Source organism: Sus scrofa, chromosome 3, assembly GCF_054392235.1.
Source record: "Sus scrofa isolate SSC_HxYL_T2T_F1_AM1 chromosome 3, Sscrofa_HxYL_maternal_Yorkshire_Landrace_v2.0, whole genome shotgun sequence".
In the NCBI taxonomy this organism is placed as follows: domain Eukaryota; kingdom Metazoa; phylum Chordata; class Mammalia; order Artiodactyla; family Suidae; genus Sus; species Sus scrofa.
Genome location: NC_139385.1, coordinates 11,444,708 through 11,463,275, shown reverse-complemented (window position 1 = coordinate 11,463,275; position 18,568 = coordinate 11,444,708). Strand labels below are relative to the sequence as shown.

Here is an 18,568-nt window from a genome sequence, read left to right as displayed (position 1 = left end):
AAGGCTCCTTCCATCAAGTCACCTGGCCTGGGGCTAAGTGGGCATCCAGGACAGGTCACATTCGCTTGATGCAGAAAGTGAGGCAAGTAAGGAAACAGAATAGCAAGAGCAAACTCAGACCACTTAAGAAAAGAAACTCTTAGTGCTTCTGAATGTCATGGCATTCAGAGCTGGCTGGACCCCCACCTGACCACCTCTGCATGCACCTGGGGAAACCAAGGCCCAGAGGGGAGGGGCTGTGCCCCAGATCCCTGCATCCCCAGCACAGGTTCACCCCAAAATACAGTGAGCTCTCCCATGAGCTTAAATGCTGTGCTGATGGCAGAGTCTTTCCTGTTCACTGCAGTTCAGGGCTTTTAGGGAAACACTTTATTTCACCCAAGCACATCCCGCACCCATAAATACACACGCCACACATATGCACAAGAGAAACAGCAGACAACCTGAGTGCCCGACGGGGGCTGAAAACAGCAACCTGCAGACCATCGACCTCATGGAAAAGCCTGGAACGGAGGGTCCAGACTCACGGTCTCAGCAGGCAGCACCCACGAGTGACCCTCTCCCTGCTACTGTTCTGCATTTTGCAAATAATCTGAGATAAGAAGTGTGACATTTGCAATTTGGAAAGAAATAATAGAGATCTTAATCTTAAAAAAAAAAAAAAAAATTCTTTGAAATAACCACTCCACAGGCTGCTCCCACCCCCACCCCCACCCCCGGGGACAGGACAGCTGCGCAGGCCTGGGCAAAGGGCAGACCTGGGGAAGCATGTGAATCCTGCCGCTTCCTGGGAAAGCCAGGGAGACCTCCCGCCTCCTCCTTGGAGCAGGAGCTGAGGCCTGGCTGTGGGAAGCCCCTTCTCAGCTGAGCCCTGGGTTCTAGAAGGCAGGGTTTTGCTCCTGCCAGGTGGAGCAGAGCTCTCCAGGACTAGGCTAGGGCCACGCCTGTGCTCTAGGCACTAAAACAACCAAAGGAACCCTCAAACCCAAGTTCTACCCCCTGAGGAGATGGGGCACGTGCTGGTGGCAGCATGGGGTGTCCAGGTCGCCCGCAGGCCTGTCCCAGCAGGAGGCGAGGCCCGGCTCCCACGGGCAGACAGCTCCCTGGGGTCAGGTTCCACTTGGATATTTAAAGCCCGGCTCCTGGCGGGCGGGCAGGGGCTGCCTCTGTCGGCGTGACCAGGATGAGAAATCGCAAGCCTGACTCAGGCCGCGTGCCTATGGCAACTGGCGGCGTGGCCTTGGAGATTAATCTCCAGGCTGCCAGCGGGCAGGGGCCTCTCCCGGCAGGGCCCCTGCTCCCTGTGGAGGCCCTGGGCCAGGGAACAGGATCAGGCCCACTCCCAGGATGAGGAGGGGGCACCCGGCTCTGCAGCAGGGCCCCGGCCAGGCTCAAATCACACACAAGTTCCCACGGCCACAGCCCCCGCCACACCCACCCCCAACGCACGTGCGGGGACATGGCCAGACACGCACACGCCAGAACCATCACACTTCATTCCACGGAGCACTGCGACAGACAGCAGGTGCTCCTGCCCTGGACAGAGTCCCAGACTGGGAGGAGACAGGACAACTACCATAAAACAGACTCTTGGAAAAAAGAGATTAAAACACAGGGCAACGCTTCTTAATGTGAGCGGCGGTTATTACATGGGCGCAGACACGGGTTAAAACTCATCACACTGGACCCTTATTTATGCATCTTACTCTAAGTAATTATACTTCCATCAAAGGTTAAAAATAAGTGACACAAGGAGTTCCCTCTGCGGCACAGTAGTAATGAACCTGACTGGTATCCATGAGGATGTAGGTTGGATCTCTGGCCTCAATCGGTGGGTTAAGGATCTGGTGTTGCTGTGGCTGTGGTCCAGGCCGGCAGCTGTAGCTCTGATTCAACCTCTAGCCTGAGAATTTCCATATGCCGCAGGTGCGGCCTAAAAAAGCAAAAAAAAAAAAGTGACATGTGAGCAGCACGGGATGGTGGGTGGGAAAATCAGGGAAGGCTCCTTGGAAGAGGTGACACCCAGGCTGAGTGTGGTGTCATGTTGTGCAAGAGCGGGAGTTTGCAGGGGAGGAGCAGAGCCAGGGGAGCAGCGCCCAGGCACCACTTGTCTATACAAGGGGGACAACTGCCCTGCCCCCTGCAGCTCCCACTCCTGGGAATAAAAAGCTGAGCAAATAACAGCAGGACCGTTTGAAGGACGGCCAAGTTACCGGCTGCCCAGGAAACCCAAGCAGCAGCCAGGGCCGCCCACGCAGCTCAGTCAAGCCAGAGCAGAGCCAGGGGTCAGGGGTGGGTGCGGGCCTGGTTCCACGTGGCGGGCACGTCCAGGTTGGGGCAGGAAGTGGCGGGTGAAGAGATGCTCGCAGCCACTGGGGCAGGTCGAGGACCTCAGAAGGTATCCTTTAGGGGACGGGAACCACCAATGGGTTTGGAGCGCGGGCAAGACAGGGTCAGGTAGGGGGTTGTGGCAGACAAACTACAGGGGGCAGGACTGGAGCTGGGGCTCTGGTAGTTACTAAGCTTCTGCAACAGCCCGGGCCGGGGATGGCTGGGCCTGAGGCGGACAGTGGCAGCGGGACGGAGGAGAGGGTGGATGTGACCATCGAGCAGAGCAGAGCTTTGGGACCAAGTGGACGGGGGTGTCCCGAGAAGGAGTGACACCCGGTTTCTGGTTCGGATGATGGAGCGGATGACGGCGCCCCTGGCTCAGCAGGGAACAGGGCAGGGAGGCTGGAGGAGAGCAGGCTGAGAGGCTGGGTCAGGGACCCCCAGGGTCATCAGCGGCTGGGAGCTTGGAGGCGGGGGGATCTGGGGTGAAGGGACAAGACTATGAGACGCGGGGTGGGGTAACAGCGAAGGCACAGGGGAGAGACTGCGGCGGGAGGAATGAGAACCTGGGGACAAGGGAGAGGCGGAGTCAGGGGAGGCGGGAAGGGGAGAGGGCAGAGGGCAGGAGGCTGGCCAAGAACCCAGAGGGACACAAGAACAAAGAAAGCAAACGGGGGCGGGGGGGCCAGGGGAGTGGATGCGGAGGGCTGAGGGGGGGCGGCAGGTGGAGGCGTGGGGTGTGGGAGCGGGAGGGGGCGGAGCGGGGGCTCCGGAGGCCTTCATCCTTCATGAGGGGAGAAGCCAGAGCCAGCGGCGCTGGGACGAGCCACACCCCTCCCTCACCTGCGCACCAGGCCTCCCGGGTCCAGATGGACCCAAAGCCTCTGAGGTCAGGACACAGGCCCAGGAGCCCTTATGCCCAGGTCCCCGCCAATCCAGGACCACCAAGAGTCCCCACCCACGGCCACCTCCTCCCAGCAGATGGGAAGGTGGCTAAAGGACATCAGGGGGCATGGTGGTCACTAGCGTCCCCCTAACAGGACGGGCGCACGTGGGGACAGGGGTTTTGTCCTGTTCACGGCTGTCCCCCAGAGCCACGGTGGGCAGCCCGTAACACCTGCTGGGTGGCTGAAAGGGAACGGGAAGTCTGAAAGTCAGGGAGATGGGAAATGAAGCTGAGCCCAGCTCCATCCTTGCCCCAGCACGACCCACCCCACTACCCCTGCAGCCAACCAGCCTGCGTCCCTCTGCTGCCCTGTCTGCCCCTCTTGGCAGGGGAAATGCCTGGGCATGGCGGGCAACCGACGCTGGGGTCGGGAGCCCACCCAGCTCCCGCCCACCTGGGACCTCCACCCCCACCCACTCTCCACGCATTCCCTCCTGCGCAAAACAGTGCCACCCATTCCGCCACCCTCAGCATCGTGAGGGCCCCGTGTGGGAGGACACGTGCTCAGTGTTTGGCTCAGGCCCAGAGATCACACAGGCTCGTGAAAGAAGTGGCCATGACACAGGTGACACCGATGGCACTGACGTCACCTGCTGAGCAGCTGTCTTCCCACGTCACCCTGCCTCATCTCCTCCAGGTCAGCTCGCCCGGGGCTCCTGACAGGCAGCACAGGGATACTCCTGTTCCCCTACATGCAGGGGGACCAGGGGACACGCAGGCCTGGTACTCAGTGGGGCGTCATGTGCACAGTGTGTCAACAGGCCCTGGTTCTCAGGCATCTGCAGAGCTTGGGGGCCAGGTGTCAGGAGGCGGCGGAGAGGAGCCGCACTGGGGCGGTGCCAGCCCCCAGGGCGATGGCATCTCCCGAGAGCCCCCTTGCCAGATGCAAACAGGCCTTCTCAGAAGGATGGGCAACGTGGACCAGGAGCACCAGGCCCTTTCTTGTTGGGAAAAAGGCTGGGCAGAAAAAGCTCACTGCTTGTGGGTGGGCTCATGCCGGGGTGCTGGGCGGGCTCACAGGCCCCCTGGGCCCCGCCCCCCCAGCACCCCAAACACTGAGCCACCAGGGGTGTATGCTGCAGGGGGCAAGGGTGCCGGGGCGAGAACCTGGCTTCTAGCTCCAGATGACAACCGCCCGCTCTGGACCTGTTTCCCATCTGTCAATCAAGAACTTGGGTGACAAGCTCTCAGCCCCAGAGGTGTGGACCACCGCGACTCCTCCCCTGGCGTCTGGCCCCTACCCCCGCCCTGATGTACTCCGGAGCATCCAGCATAGTCACCCCACCCCTCGCACCCCCTCTTCCTTTCCAGCCCATCCCAAGACCTCGATGCCCCCCAGCCCCCTCAGCTCTTGTTCTTGCTCCTTTAACCCCACGACCCCATTCGCTCAGGACCCTTTCCTCCTGCCCTCCCCATCCAGGGGTTCCCTCAGTCCCAGTCCTGGGTCTGCCCACCGCCCTGAGCTTCTTATCCATCTGAGAGATGCCGTGGACTCCCACTGACTGCGTGGTGTTTTCACCGCACCTGCTGAGACCTGGACCCAGAACTGGGCTGAATCAGGGCCAGTCCCCACCCCAGAGCTCCCAGGTGGGAAAAGAGAAAGAAACCAAAGGAGCTCCCTGGTGGCCTAGCAGTTAAGGGCTCAGCACTGTCACTGGCGCAGCTCGGGTTCCAGCCCTGGCATGGGAACTTTCACACACCTCGAGCGTGGCCAAAAAATAAATAAATAAAATAAATGGTGCCCCACCGAGAGAGGAGGCCGTCCCGTTCAGATGTCCATTCATCAGGCACTTGTCAACTGCACCTCACGCCTCCCCAGGTGCTCGTGCCCTCTGCTCATGCACCTGCACATACGTCAAAGCTGATACTTGCCGGTGCCCAAGTCCCATTCATTCCTTTCACACGTATTTAAGTAGCACTTGCAGACCTGCTGCATGCTCTAGGCAAAGAATTCCACTAGACGGGGCCACACAGTCCACCCTGTGGGGTCAGGGGTTGGTTGACATCAATGACCAGGTCCCTGGGGAATGACACGCATTCTTCATGGCTGGAGGCTCAGAGGCCCCCAAGCGCAGGTGCACACCTATCACGGCGTGGGTCCCGGGTCACGGCTTTCACACAGCATCACGTCTGAGGCCCCTGAACCCTGGGAGGGAGGCAGGATCTAGACCACCAGCCACCCTACGCTGGACAACCAGGGCCCCGTGTGTCAGGGATCTGCCCTCGATCACACAAGCACCCTGGGGGGGCCAGGACTCCCAGCCACGTTCCTGCTCCGTTCCCTGCCCCCCCCCCGGGCATCCTGGGGGTCGTGCACAGATACCACTTCCTTCTCCCAACACACCACCCCCACCCCACCATCACTTGGGCGAGGGGAGCCTGGCTACCTCGATCCACCAGGACCACAGGGCTCACCTAAGCCTCCAGCCAGGTGACATGATTCATCAAAGTGACCTGTGCCTGCCCTTCTCTTCCAACCCAGGGTCGGGGAGAGCCTGGAGGAGCCCTGCCCAGGCCACACCATCCCCTCCCAAGGGCCTGGGCACTGCTGATGGGGGAGCCCCCAGCTAAAGCCCACAAGAGACCTGAGTCCAGCTGAGGCTCTGCCACCCACCAGGGCTGTGTGACGCTGAGCCACCTGCTTCCCCTCTCTGGGCCTTGGTGTCCCCGCTTTCTCTGGTAAGGACATCCCTGGCACCCTGCTCCTTCCTCCCTCCCTCACAGAGCCCTGGTGGAAGGTGAAGGCCAGGCCCCAGTGGAACCTTCCTTTCTTTTTTTTTCTGTCTTTTTAGGGCCACACCCACGGCATATGGAGGTTTCCAGGCCAGGGGTCGAATCACAGCTGCAGCTGCTGGCCTACACCACAGCCACAGCAACGTGGGATCCAGATCCGAACCGCGTCTGCGACCTACACCACAGCTCACGGCAATGCTGGATTCTTAACCCACTGAGCGAGGCCCTGCGTCCTCATGGATGCTCATCGGGTCTGTTAACCACTGAGCCACAACGGGAACTCCCCCAGTGGAACCGTTCTACCCAAACCCCACCTTGGCCTCTGGCCTGGCTGAACCCCACTTTTTCACAAAGCCTCGGCCACACCACAGCCATCATGACCTGCAGCCGTGGGTGACCAGCCAGTGCTGTGCTGTGAGCACCCTTCTTTCATCCCCTGCAGCAACTCTCCAAGCACAGTGACTCTCCCCACTTGGCAGATGAGGACATGGATGCTCAGAAAGGCTGCGTAACTTCCCCAAGGCCACACAGCAGAAAGACTTAGGAGCCAGCTTCAAAGCAAAGCCTGCCAGAAGGAGCAATCGTGCAACTGACCCCCCTCACACCTCCCCTGGGCAGCCCCCCAAGCAGGCTCACTGCCCCATGACTTGCGTGCAAATATTTTCAGAAAGGCTGAGTGGCTCTCCCACGGTTCAACATTCCAAACTGTCTTCTCTGCCTCACTCCAGAGGGAGGGCTTCAGGACAGGGGCCAGGCTTTCTTCCTGGGGTCACAGCGAGGCCCAAGGTGGGCTTCCCAGAGGCACCGTGAGTCCTGACAACCAGAAGAGACCCACAGGTACAGAGATGTCATTTTCTGAGCCAAAAACAGGTTAGAGGAGCCTGGAGAAGGTCCTGTGCTCCCAAGATCATGGGCCTTCTGGGATGTTGGGCTGAGTTGTGGAGAAAGCAGAGGAGGATTCTGGAAGCTGCCAGTCCTCCATGTAGTCCCCAGACTCTGGGTCACCCAGGCGGCACCCCCATGTCTGCAGCAGCAGATGCCAAGCCAAAAAAATAAGAGTAAGGAGTCACTGATTTCAGCCCCCAAAGAAACTCTGTTACCTGAAATGAAAGTCACTCCTCTTCCAAAGTTCTGTCCCTGCAGAGGTGCAGGTGGTCAGGGAAGGGTCCTAGGCCTTGCCCCTGGCACCCCTAGGGCTCCTCCCATTGGGTTCCTGGCCGTCCAAGGCCTGCAGAGGGAGAACACCCTGACATTGTTCTGAACTGGCTCCCCAAGGTGGGCAGTGGGCACCTGGACATGCGCTGGGGGCAGCTCTGTGCCATGCCCACCCCGATCCCCCGGAAATCTCGAGAGCTCTCAGCACCATGAGGGTGGACGCGGCCCACGTGGGCAGTAACTTAACATGACACCAGACAGAAGCAGGGCCTGCATCACCGGGACTGGGTCCACCCCTCCCAGGAGCATCAGCACCCCAGATGCCCACCTGCCCCGCCCCCCACCGCAGGGCTCTAGGAGGCTCCTCTTAGGGGCATTTCCAATTTGACAGCCTCATTCTTCACACCCCAAGGACTGTGGCTGCTGGGATTTACCTGGATATGTAATGAGGCCTGAGGGTTCCCTGAGGTGACGCCATGGGCTCCCCAGGGCAGAAATCAGTGCCCCTTCTCCTGCCTGGTCCCAGCGGCCACCAGCCTACACTCCATTGCATCAACCACTCAGCAGCCTCCGGGCAGAATCCACAGCCACCATGTCCCGCTGCGGACGCTCCTCATCTAGGCGGGTTTCCCACGCACTGGTCACCGTCACTGCCCCACCACCCCCGAGCCACACGGTCGGCGCCCGCCACAACCTCCCACCGGCTGTGCCTCCTGGACAGGCAGCCCGGCGAGGCTCAGGACACCTGCAGGAGGGCAGGGAGCCCGGGACCAAGGGGCACGAGATGGGGTTTTGGATCCTGATCTTTCTAACTCTGGGACCTTAGCCACGTGCCCTTCCAGTCCTGGGCCTCAGCTCCCCCATCTGAAAAGGCAAAGAGGTCCCCGTCTTCTGAGGTCCCCTCCAGCTCTGAGTCTGTGGCACACACACACACACACACACACACCCGGAAGCCTGGGGATTTGGGGAGAGGGAAGGGTGCCCAAGGCTGGGGCAGGACCCCCACAGAAGCCCTGGGACCCAGCCCTGGGCAGAAGTCACATGAGCCTTCCTGAAAAACAGACCCCAACTGGTTGTCAGGGGACGTGTTCGTGCGCATGTGCGCCCACTTACTGGGTCAGGACTTGTTTGCAGTGATGAAATGGTCTGAAATTAGACCGTGGTGAACGCTGCACAACTTTGGGAATGTACAAAAACACACCCAAGTGTACCCTTTAAAGAAAATATTTTCGCTTGTTTTGTTTTTTATCTTTTTAGGGCCACGCCCGCAGCATATGGAGGTTCCCAAGCTAGGGGTCGAATCGGAGCCACAGCTGACGGCCTACAGCACAGCCACAGCAATGCCAGATCCGAGCCATGTCTGCAACCTACACCACAGCTCACGGCAACACCAAATCCTTAACCCACTGAGCGAGGCCAGGGATCAAATCTATGTCCTTATGGATACTGGTCGGGTTCGTTACCGCTGAGCCACAACAGGAACTCCAGAAAATAATTTCCAAACAAACTAAAAACCAACCCCAAAAGCCAACATGCGAGAGAGGACAAGAACAAAGTCCCTACAGACATCACCAGGCACCAAGGACCCACCCACAGGCATTTTTTGGTGGGGACTCATAACCCCCTCACGGCTGATGCCTCTGTAGCCAGGTTTCCTATCACCTGCAGCCAAATGCCCTCCTAACTGATGGATGTGTCCCCTGTGCCGCCCACCGGGACCAGAGGGGACTCAGCACACTGAGCAGTACTTGTCCAAGGATGGTGGTCAGAATGCAACTAAAAGTCAAGTTACTGGGCTGTCACTGCTGGCGGCCCCTGGAACAGACATGCACAGACACACACGTACACACACAAAAGTGTGTATATCATCTAAACAGCCCAGGGGATTAACCGCTCTGAGGCTTCACACGTGTGCTCTCTCCACACACACCAGCTGCCCTTGACAGAGGGGGACCTCCCCCCAAACTGGGTGGTCCAGGGAGACAAGGTGCCCCCCACTGCCACGGCCATCACCCACCACCCCCTGGAGGCCTCTGAGAGCCACAGCCAGGCTGGGAGAGGCAGCAACTGGGGAGGAGGCGGTGAGCCAATGAATGGGTATCAAAGGGTGGAAAAGCCCCCGGGGCCCCCCAGGCCTCCCCCCAAATGCCCCGACCCCCAGCTCGCTTCTAATTCATCAGCAAGTCTGCAGCGACAATCACGGGCAGGGAGCTGGGGGCGGGGACGTGGAGGGACGAGGCAGCCCAGCCCTGACCCACTGCCGGGTGACAGACAAGTCCAAGGCCAGTTGGGAACACAGGAGGGGAGGAGGGCTGTGCTTTAGGAAGGGGGGCGGCATCTAACTCAGGCTCGAGAGGCGCCTCCAGGAAGGCTCCCGGGCTTGCAAGAATTCGCCCAAAGCAAGAGACAACAGCACAGAGGGGAGCAAGACGCAGCGCCATATGTTCTGGAAACCAATGAAGCCCTGAATGGTGGGCACAGAACCAGGCAGGGCCAGGCCGTGCCCAGGCTGGCACACGGCAAGCAGAGGAAGGCCTTCACCTGGACCCCACACGAGGCCCCAGGCTGGCGGCCCCTGTGGAAGGCCTGGCCGCTCTTGGAGTGTCACTTCCCGTCTCCGGACCCCTTCTCGCACTGCCCACCCCTCTGCTGCCATGCCCACCCCAGCCTCCTCCTGGGTCCGAATCCCACCCGTTCTCCAGTCACCTGCTGCGGGCTGCTCTCGGCACAGTGGGGAGGGCGCTTGTCTCCAAAACCCAGTGGCAGCGTCCCTACCCCCAGGGTCGCCCAGCACCCAGGTAGGGTGGGGTATCCGGGCTGCCTGATCACCCACTCTGAGGGTCTGGGAGGTAGACCAGCCAAGGATACTAAGCACGTCTCCCCCTGGGGTCTTCACAGCTTGCAAAAACGGAAACTCGGGCACGGCACAGCGCATGCTCCGGGGGCAGAGCAGGTAAGAGCAGAGCCAGGAGTGACGGCGGCCAGTCTCTCTGGGCCAGCCTCTGGGATCACCACGCGACAAGTTGCGAAAACACTCAGCTGGCATAGGGACCAACTTCTTCCACCTGAACACGCAAATCCTCCCAAGAACCCTGCCAAGCAGGGATAACTATGTTCTTTTGTTCACATGAGGCTCAGAGAGGTAAAGCCACTTGCCCAAAGCCACACAGCAGGTCCATGGTAGAACTGAGACTCGAATCCATGACTATCTGGCTTCAAAGCCCCTGAGGATTAAAATGCAACCTGCTGAGAAGTCAGGAAGCTCTGAGGCAGCCAAAGGGGCCTGCCCCCAAGGAGGGGCCCTTGCCTCCGACCCAGGCAACCAAGAGCACCTCTGCCCTGGATGCGTGAGAACACAGCATCTCCGGCAGTGGCTGGCGGGCGGGCAATGGACCAGGATCAGAGGGAGGATGTGGTTGGCCCACCCGCCCAGAGGGCTGCACCCCAGCTGGAAGGCAGGGTCCACGTGGAGAACAGGGGCAACCAGCTCCTTCCCAAAGGCCCTACCTCTCCCAAGCGGGGCCCCTCTGCTGAAAGCCGCCACACCTGAAAAACCAGCTCCTGGATAAACATGAGACACCAGCCAGGCCCAGTCACAAGACCCCCTTGGAGTCTGCCAGGACCACCTTGGAGCTGAGTGGGTGGGCAGGTAGGCGGGCAGGGGTCCGGCATGCTCCAGGGAGCCACCCAGGGGCACCCAAGGGCCCTCGTGCACAGGGCTAGACTGCCACAGTCCTCCCACTGAATACAGCCCCAGGGTGGGACTCAGAGGTCCAGCCTTTGAGGACATGGGGAGGGGGCAATGGCGGGATGGACGGTGGAGATGTGGGGGCAGCCGGCTCATCAGGAAAAGTCCGTGACTTCCTTACACAAGAAGCAAAATTAAAACCCCCCAAATCTCTCAAGACACCCCGGCGGGCCATGCTGTGGCCACATGGCGTTCCCTTCCTTGGGAAGCCATGATCCCTGGGGGACCTGCAAGCTCTTATTGGGTCCCCCTTCCCCTCAGGTACCACAAGGTACTACTCTCCCCATTTTCCAGACCACCAAACTGAGGCCCAGGGGATTAGGCGGCCGTTCCAAGCCACACAGCAGGCAGGCAGCAGAGCTGGATCAGCCTGACCAGAAGCTTCCATGACCAACCAAAATCTCAATGCTGCTCACGGGAACATTCAGAAGGGCCACAGCCAGGGGAGGGGTGGAGGGTGTGGGGGCGCCTCGGGTGCTTGTCAACCAGCATTTGATTTCAAGCCCTAACAGGTAACTTGGAGAGAAGTGGCCCTACTCCAGCCAGAGGGGGACACGGGGAGCTGGAGGCCTGCATGTCCCCACCTCCCACCCCGGCGGGGCCTCGAGGAAGCCCAGCGGCTTGCAGGACCCCAGCCCTGCAAACCAGACGCCCCCTTCTTCCATTCACAGATGACCCCGGCGAAGCACAGAGATGCAGTGTCACTCACCCGAGGTCACACAGCCCCATCCTGTTTGACCCTAAGTCATGCTCCTGCCCGGCCTCCATCCACGCCCCTCCCTCCCCAGAGAAGTCTTGCCCTTGTTTTGGGGAAAACAGAATTTCTACCCCAAGTTATAGAACCAACACACAAGTGGAGACCCAGGACTCACCGCCAGGGACCACCCCCCCAGACTCCCTGGGGAGTGGGACACACAAAGACGGGTGGGACATCCCAGGGCAAGATAGCTCCCCTCCCCCCAGCCCACCCCCTGCCCCGAGAGCATCCGGTTGTTCCGAGGCCACCTGCAAGGCAGCAGCAGACTGCAGGCCTGAGGGCGGCTGCAGGCAGGTGTAATTTCATCGGGAGCTCCCTGTATACGTGAGTCACCAGAAACGGAGGATGAAATTCCAGCTCCGTGGACAGAAGTGTGAGGCGACCCTGGCTCTGTGGGGGTGGGGACGGGGAGCAGGTACCACCTTTGTGAACACAAGGCAAAGGCAGCCCCTCTGCTGGGTGGCCCTGAGCCGGAGGAGACCCTGATCTCCACCAGGAGAGCGGCAGAGCCCTGCGGCACATGCATGCTGTGGAATACTACTCAGCCACCAAAAGGAACCGGCCGGTGCCTGGACCACGCATTAGGCGGAGGGAAGAAGCAAGACGGAGGCTGCACACGGCATGACTGCATTTATGCGACGCTCTGGAGGGCACACTGCAGACTTGGGCGTTTTCCCAGATATTCCTCACCCCTCGTCAGTACATACGATAACACATAACACATGGGGTGAGCCCCTCCTCCGTGCAGGCCTGAGGCTGGATTTCAGATGCCCAGACCCGCAGACCTAGTGCCTCTCCAAGCTTCTCCCGGGCTTGTGGAGGGACAGACGGATGGATGGATGGATGAGGACTCCCACATGGGAATTTGGCCAGTAGCTAGAAAACGCAGCTTGAGACCCCACCAGCAAAGAGGCCTGGCCCCGTGCAAGTCTCCAGGAGAGAAGCAGCCTGAAGGGTCTCCGCCAGCTTCACGCCAGGGAGGGACACGGCCCTAGGTGTCCTCGGCTCACAGCTGGCCCTCCTCCCCCAACCACACAGCCTGGCTGGGCACCAATGAGCTGCCCAGGACCCCAAGCCCTCAAATGGGATGTGTCGCCTCCGCCTTCCCAGCCCAGCTCCCCTGCAGACCTGTACCGGAGTGACGTGCATACCCAAAGCCCCAAAGCCACAGCCCCACCCGGGGGCTCAGGCGGGACAAGGGGAACCACTGCTTTACACAGGAAAACACCGCACAAGACCCTACCCACCCCCTGGCCTCGGGCCCTCCTGCAACGTGCCAGGGGCCTCAGTGTGACGTGGGGCCAGGGTGGTAATTTCCAGCTACCACGCTGCTGTCCCACCCTGTGGCCCTCCAAAGGGAGAGCCTCTCAAACCTGTGACCAGTCAAACAAGGACCCTCCCCTACCAGGGGCCCCAGAGGCAGGATCTCCAAGCCTTGAAGGGGGAACATCAGCGAAACAGCGCCCCAGGACTCAGGTCTGCCTGTGCAGAGCCACACTTGGTGTCTGAGAGGGCGACCCCGCAACTCCCCTGCTCCTCCCAGATCTTTTTTTTTTTTTTGCTCTTTTTTTAAGGGCCACACCTGCAGCACATGGAGGTTCCAGTCTAGGGGTCGAATTGGAGCTAGAGCTGCCTGCCTGCAACAGCCACAGCAACAGGGGGTCCACGCTGTGTCTGCCACCTACACCACAGCTCACGGCAACGCCTGATCCCTAACCCACTGAGCGAGGCCAGGGATCGAACCCGCATCCTCATGTCCGGTTCTTAACCTGCTGAACCACCGTGGGAACTGCCTCCTAGATCTCTTAATACACCATACAGACCACAGTGGCACACCAAGACTGGGGATCCCAGAGCTCCCCGCACGGACCAGGCCTAATAGGGGATCTGGACCCTTGGACCCCAGACTGGAGAGGAAATCAGAATCACCACTGCCCGATTCACACTCACTCGAGACCATCCCCAGAGCCTCAGATGGAGTCCTAACCCCAACTCCAGGCCCCAGCCACACCCCGGGACCCTCCCCAGCCCCCCACAATCTCACTGCCCAGAGGCTGCAGCTGGAGGGTTACCAGATAAAATACGTCCCCTCTCCCAGTTGAGTCTGAACTTCAGGTAAAAAAAAAAAAAAAGAAATCCCTTTTCAATGTAATTTATAGCCCCAATACTGCGTGACCCGTTGCTCAGCTAAAATCCCAGTTTAACTGGACGTCCCTATTTTAACTGGCTAAATCTGGCAGCCCGGAGCAGGTGGTCCTGGAGGAGGGCGACAGGTGGGCACGCAAATAGCTCCGGGTCAGCCAGGCCCAGCTCGGGCCCAGGAGGAAGGGTGTCTGGAACGAGAGCTCGGTTCCCTGCCTGACACACCCCCACCGGGCACCCCAAGCCCGTGTCTGGACAAAGCACCGCCCCACCCAGCTCCTTCAGGGAATGAGCTCACCCCGAAGTGAAGTAGGGCCTGCTGCCCATCCTCCCCCAGGGCTCTCGGCCCCGTGGCTGTCATCAGCCAGGACAGCACTGAGTCTGAAGTGACAAAATATCAACCCCAGTGAGATGCCCCCGCAAATGAGGAACCTGGGTGCCCAGCAAGGCTGGCGTCCCCTCCATCCCAGAAGTCTCTGTTGTCACCCTGTCCTCAAAGGGGTGACATTCCATTATCTTCAACCCAGGTGTGTCCCTTCTCGGCTCCTACACAGTCTCCCACACAATCGAGCCCACATTCCAAACGCTGCCTGCGGATTCCTGCTGGGAATTCCCGTCCAGTGTCCACATCTTATGGGACAGCCTGTGCTCTTGGCCCTGGGTCCGCCTCTGCTCTCTGGGACGTGTGCTCTGCACGTCTGGTTCCCGGAGGCCCCCTGAGGCCTCCGTAGGGCCCCTGGAGCCCGGCACACCCTCCTGGCCTGTCCCAAGGAACCTGGCTGTGTCCCCGGATGCAGGGCATCAAAGAGTGAGATGCCCACAGATGGCCAAGGACCAAGAGAAGCCAGACGGATGACACTGGGGCCGGGGAAGACAGAGGCTGGAGTAGCACGGAGAGGCGCCTCCTGGAGGATGGGGGGCTGGAAGCTCGGGGGAAAGACCCTGGGATTCCTCCCTTTGTGGGGGACCTGCCCCAGAGGTGGGAATTTAGGGACGAGAGGAGAGAGTCTGCTTAGCAACTGGGACCCTCCAGCAGGACCTCATTCATTCACTCGCTCAATAAGTATCTGGGGATCCGCCCTGGGGCACCACAGAACCAAAAGCAAGCCCTGGTCCCTGCCCTGTCCTGTGTGCAACTGGGCCATGGAACTTTTTTTTTTGGCCACCCTTGCAGCATATGGAAGCTCCCGGGCCAGGGATGGAATCCGAGCCTCCACTGAGGCCAGTGCCACAGCCACAGCAATGCCAATCCTTAACCCACTGCACCAGGGATCGAACTGCCACAGAGACAACACTGGGCCTTAACCCACTGTGCCACACCGGGAACTCTTGAGACATGTAACTCTCAAGTGAGATCAATGTTGGGACAGAGGAAGGACAGGATGTCATGGGGACACAGAGGGAGCACTTTGGCCAGTCCCGGGGACGATTCTTGAATTCTAAGTCCTGACAGAGGAGAGGAAAAAGGCAAACTGTACAGCCCTCACCCTCATCCTACCAGGAGGCGCCTTGCAAGGCCGCCCGTGCCCCCTCGGCCGTGCAAAGGCCATTCAGAAAAACTACAGGATGGCAGGTTTCAAAGAGCGGCCGGAGCCAGAGGACACGAAGCAGAACCCGGGACAAGGATGGACCAGGAGACGTGGTCTGTGCTTCCAAGGTCACGCTTAGGACACGACAGCCCCAAGCTGCCACCCACCACGTCACCCTGAGCTCCTCGTCCGGGGTCTCCGACAAGCAGGCCATTACCAGACGGGGGACGCCCTGGCGGCCGGAGACAGGGAGGCCGCGAGAACAGCTGCCGCCGAGACCCCTGTCATTACGTCTGCCTTTCCGACTATTTCCAAGCATCAAACTCTGACAACTGGAATCGTGTCAGAAGGCGAGCCAGCTCAGGGAGACGGCCTGAACTGAACAAACAAGGCACGCTGCGAATAAATGACCCTTCCTCCAGCACCCAGAGAACAGCCCTCTTACGGAGGTGAAGCGTGCTCTTACAACACGATCTTCAAGACCCAGTTTCGCAACCTTTCTCCCCAAGTCCTCCCACATTGTGAATGAGAGGGCAATGAGTGGCCGCAGAGTGGCAACCCTGCCTCCTTTCCTCTGCTGGGGTCCTCTGGGACCCTCTGAGTCAGAGCTACAACTTTCTAGGTCACCCTCAGAGCAGGCTACAGAATGGGGTGTGGTCTTCAGCTTCCCGCATCCCAAAAGCAGGCTGGGGGTTCCGACATCCCGACCCCTTGGGGCCAGGTCGGCGCAGGTCCCCGTTCAGAAGAGGTCAGGAAGTACCTGCCACTCTCCTGTGCACCCCCGCCCTCCTGATGGCCACGGGGCCACCCCCATCCTTGCTGCCCTTGGGCCCAGCCCCTCCCTGCCAGCAGCCACCGGCCTCCCAGCCGCCACCACCTCCCACTCTGAATAAATAAATCATCGATGCCTGCCGATGCCCTTTGGGAATGACGCTGCTGAAATAAATGGGCTGCTCCAAGGCACCTCCTAAGCCCCGAGGCTCCGGCCAGGACCGAGGAGCCAGTCCTAGCCCCGGGACAACCAAACACGGGAGAGATGATGGCCACAGAGGTTGGAGCAGCTTCTGACCAGCCCTTCCTTCTGCTGTGAGCAGTAAGAGAAGCCCCCACAGATGCCCACTTCTCCAGAAGCTGTCCCGGCCTGCCCCGAGACACCCATACCACACTCCATCCAAGGCCAGCGCTTTCCCCACATGCCCAGCAGGAAGACCCCAACCTGCTGGGCTTGATCACTTGGGCTGTGATGGGGACACAGGAGCCTCCCAGCCCAGGTCCAGTCCTGGGAGCCTGGGTCACAGGGCCAGATTTCCAGGGCTCGAACCCCCTCCAGCAATGCCAGCAGGGCACAACGCCCAGCTGCAAGGTCCCCTGTGTCCTAGGAATCATCCCTGGCCGAGGGCTGGGGAGCCCAGGAGAGGTGTCAAGCCCATCATTCGCAGAGATTCAGGAGGGGGGCATCCAGCACTCTGCTGGCTGGCTACAGGGGCCTGCCCACACATCTGCAGGAACTCAGAGACCACCCACAGACAGGGCATCCCCAACTTGCTCCTCTGAAACCTCTGTGACCCCCCACTGCCATCCTCTGAGTCTCCTCCCTCCCACCCCACCAGGGGCTCATCTGCCACCAGTCAGACCAGCCCCCTCCCCGGGGACCCCAAGAGGCACCACTGTGCAGGGGCAGTACTGGCTGTCTGGGACTCGGGGGCCCGTGCTTGGGGGGCACCGGCCAGGACACCGGCCCGGCCCCAAAAAAGGTGGAGGTGGGGGGAGCCGGGGGGCGGGGGCCGCGGCCTTCCCAGCCCCCTCCGCTCCCACACTGGCGCCCGCCGCCGCCTGGGCAACACAACTGACCTCATTCGCCAACTGCAGCAGCCTGCGGGCGCCCCCCGCCTCCGGAGGGGCCGGGGCGGGGTGGGGGGGGGGTGACAGCTCGCGGCTCCCACCCGCTCCCGGCAGGTGGGGGCGGCCGGGCCCTCCCCCTCCCCGGGCCCGAATTATAATCCCAGTCACGTGCCTCCCCATGCACCCAAAAGCCGGACCCAGATTCTGTAACACCTTGAGGGGGAGGGGCGGGGGCCCCGGGGCTGGGAGGAGAGGGGAGCAGGGCCTCGGCGTCCGCCCCCCGCAAAAGTTTCTCCTACCTTGGAGGATCCCCAAGCGCTCCTGCCAGCGGCGCCCCGGCCCCGGCCCGCGGCCAGGACTCAGCCGCCTGCCGCTGCCTCCTTAATTAATCCGGGAGAATGGGGGAAGGAGAGGCAGAGGGAGGCGCGGAGCGGCGGAGGGGGCGGGCGGGAGGAGAGCGGGGCGCGGGGCGGGGAGGGGGCCCGGCGGGGGCTCTCGGGCCGGCCGGGGGGCTGGCGCTCGGCGGCCCCCACCCCCGGCGCGGGCTGCGGCGGAGGGCGGGGCGCGGCGCGGGGAGCGGAGCCGAGAGCGGGAGCGCAGGGAGGCTCTTTGTTCTGTAATCCCAGTAAGATTGCCAGCCATTCGCCCCGGCCCTAATCCCAGCCCCGCGCAACACCACCCTCCATTGGCTGCCATTTACATACGGGATTAGCCCGCCCGGCCCGCCCCGCGCCCCGGCCTGGGCACCGCGGGGGGAGCGCAGCGCCCCCGCCCCGAGCCCGCGCCGCCCCAGCGCCCGCCGCCAGGGGGGCCCGCGGGAGGGGCGGCCCCGGCGCCCCCTGGCTGTCCGTGCCGCCCCTCCGTCTCCCCGGCTCGGGCCCCGGGTGGATTAGAAAGCTGCCCCTCGGCCCGGGAGACCGGGACGCAGGAGCCGGGCCGCAGGGTCAAGGTCACTCAGCGGGCGCCGGGAGGATCCCCGGAGACTCCGGGGCCCGGAGCGATCACAGGCCTGGCGCGCGCTGGGGAAACTGAAGTGGCTCGGTGGCTGGTCACCCCTGCCTGCCGTGCCCAGGTTATTTCCCAGGGACTTGGCCAGGTGCCTCTTTCAGCCTTTGTCCCCTGGAATGGGAAGGAAGGCCGTGACATGCCCAAGGCGCAGCAGATCCAGTTGGACACGCCAGGTCACACCTTGTCTGGGCAGCTCTCCTGATCCCCTGACCCAGGCTTTTGCCACCCTCTTGCCCCCCATACCAGCCATCCTAGGGAATCAGAAGCACACCTCCCACCCTCTCCAAAACGTGGGTCTTAATTCATCACAAGGAGCACCGGGGTTCACCATGGTGCCCTGAGCTCTGTGCTTGATACTGTGAACAGGAACACAGACC

General features: G+C 61.2%; 1 protein-coding gene across 12 annotated transcripts in view; it reads right to left on the bottom strand.

Annotated features, from left to right (window-relative positions):
• The window catches only part of GTF2IRD1 (GTF2I repeat domain containing 1), a 117,047-nt gene extending 99,228 nt beyond the window's left edge, over positions 1 to 17,819 (bottom strand). For 9 of the 12 annotated variants that reach the window (XR_014840271.1, XR_014840270.1, XM_021086348.2 and 6 more), the window contains exon 1: positions 17,483 to 17,584. The gene's annotated coding sequence lies outside the window, so the exon portion shown is untranslated. Of the gene's footprint in view, positions 1 to 6,661; positions 6,824 to 17,482 lie in introns of those variants that run through there. The other 3 variants (XM_021086347.2, XM_021086346.2, XM_085016848.1) reach the window with 2 other exon arrangements.
• Between the last annotated feature and the right edge of the window lie 749 nt (positions 17,820 to 18,568).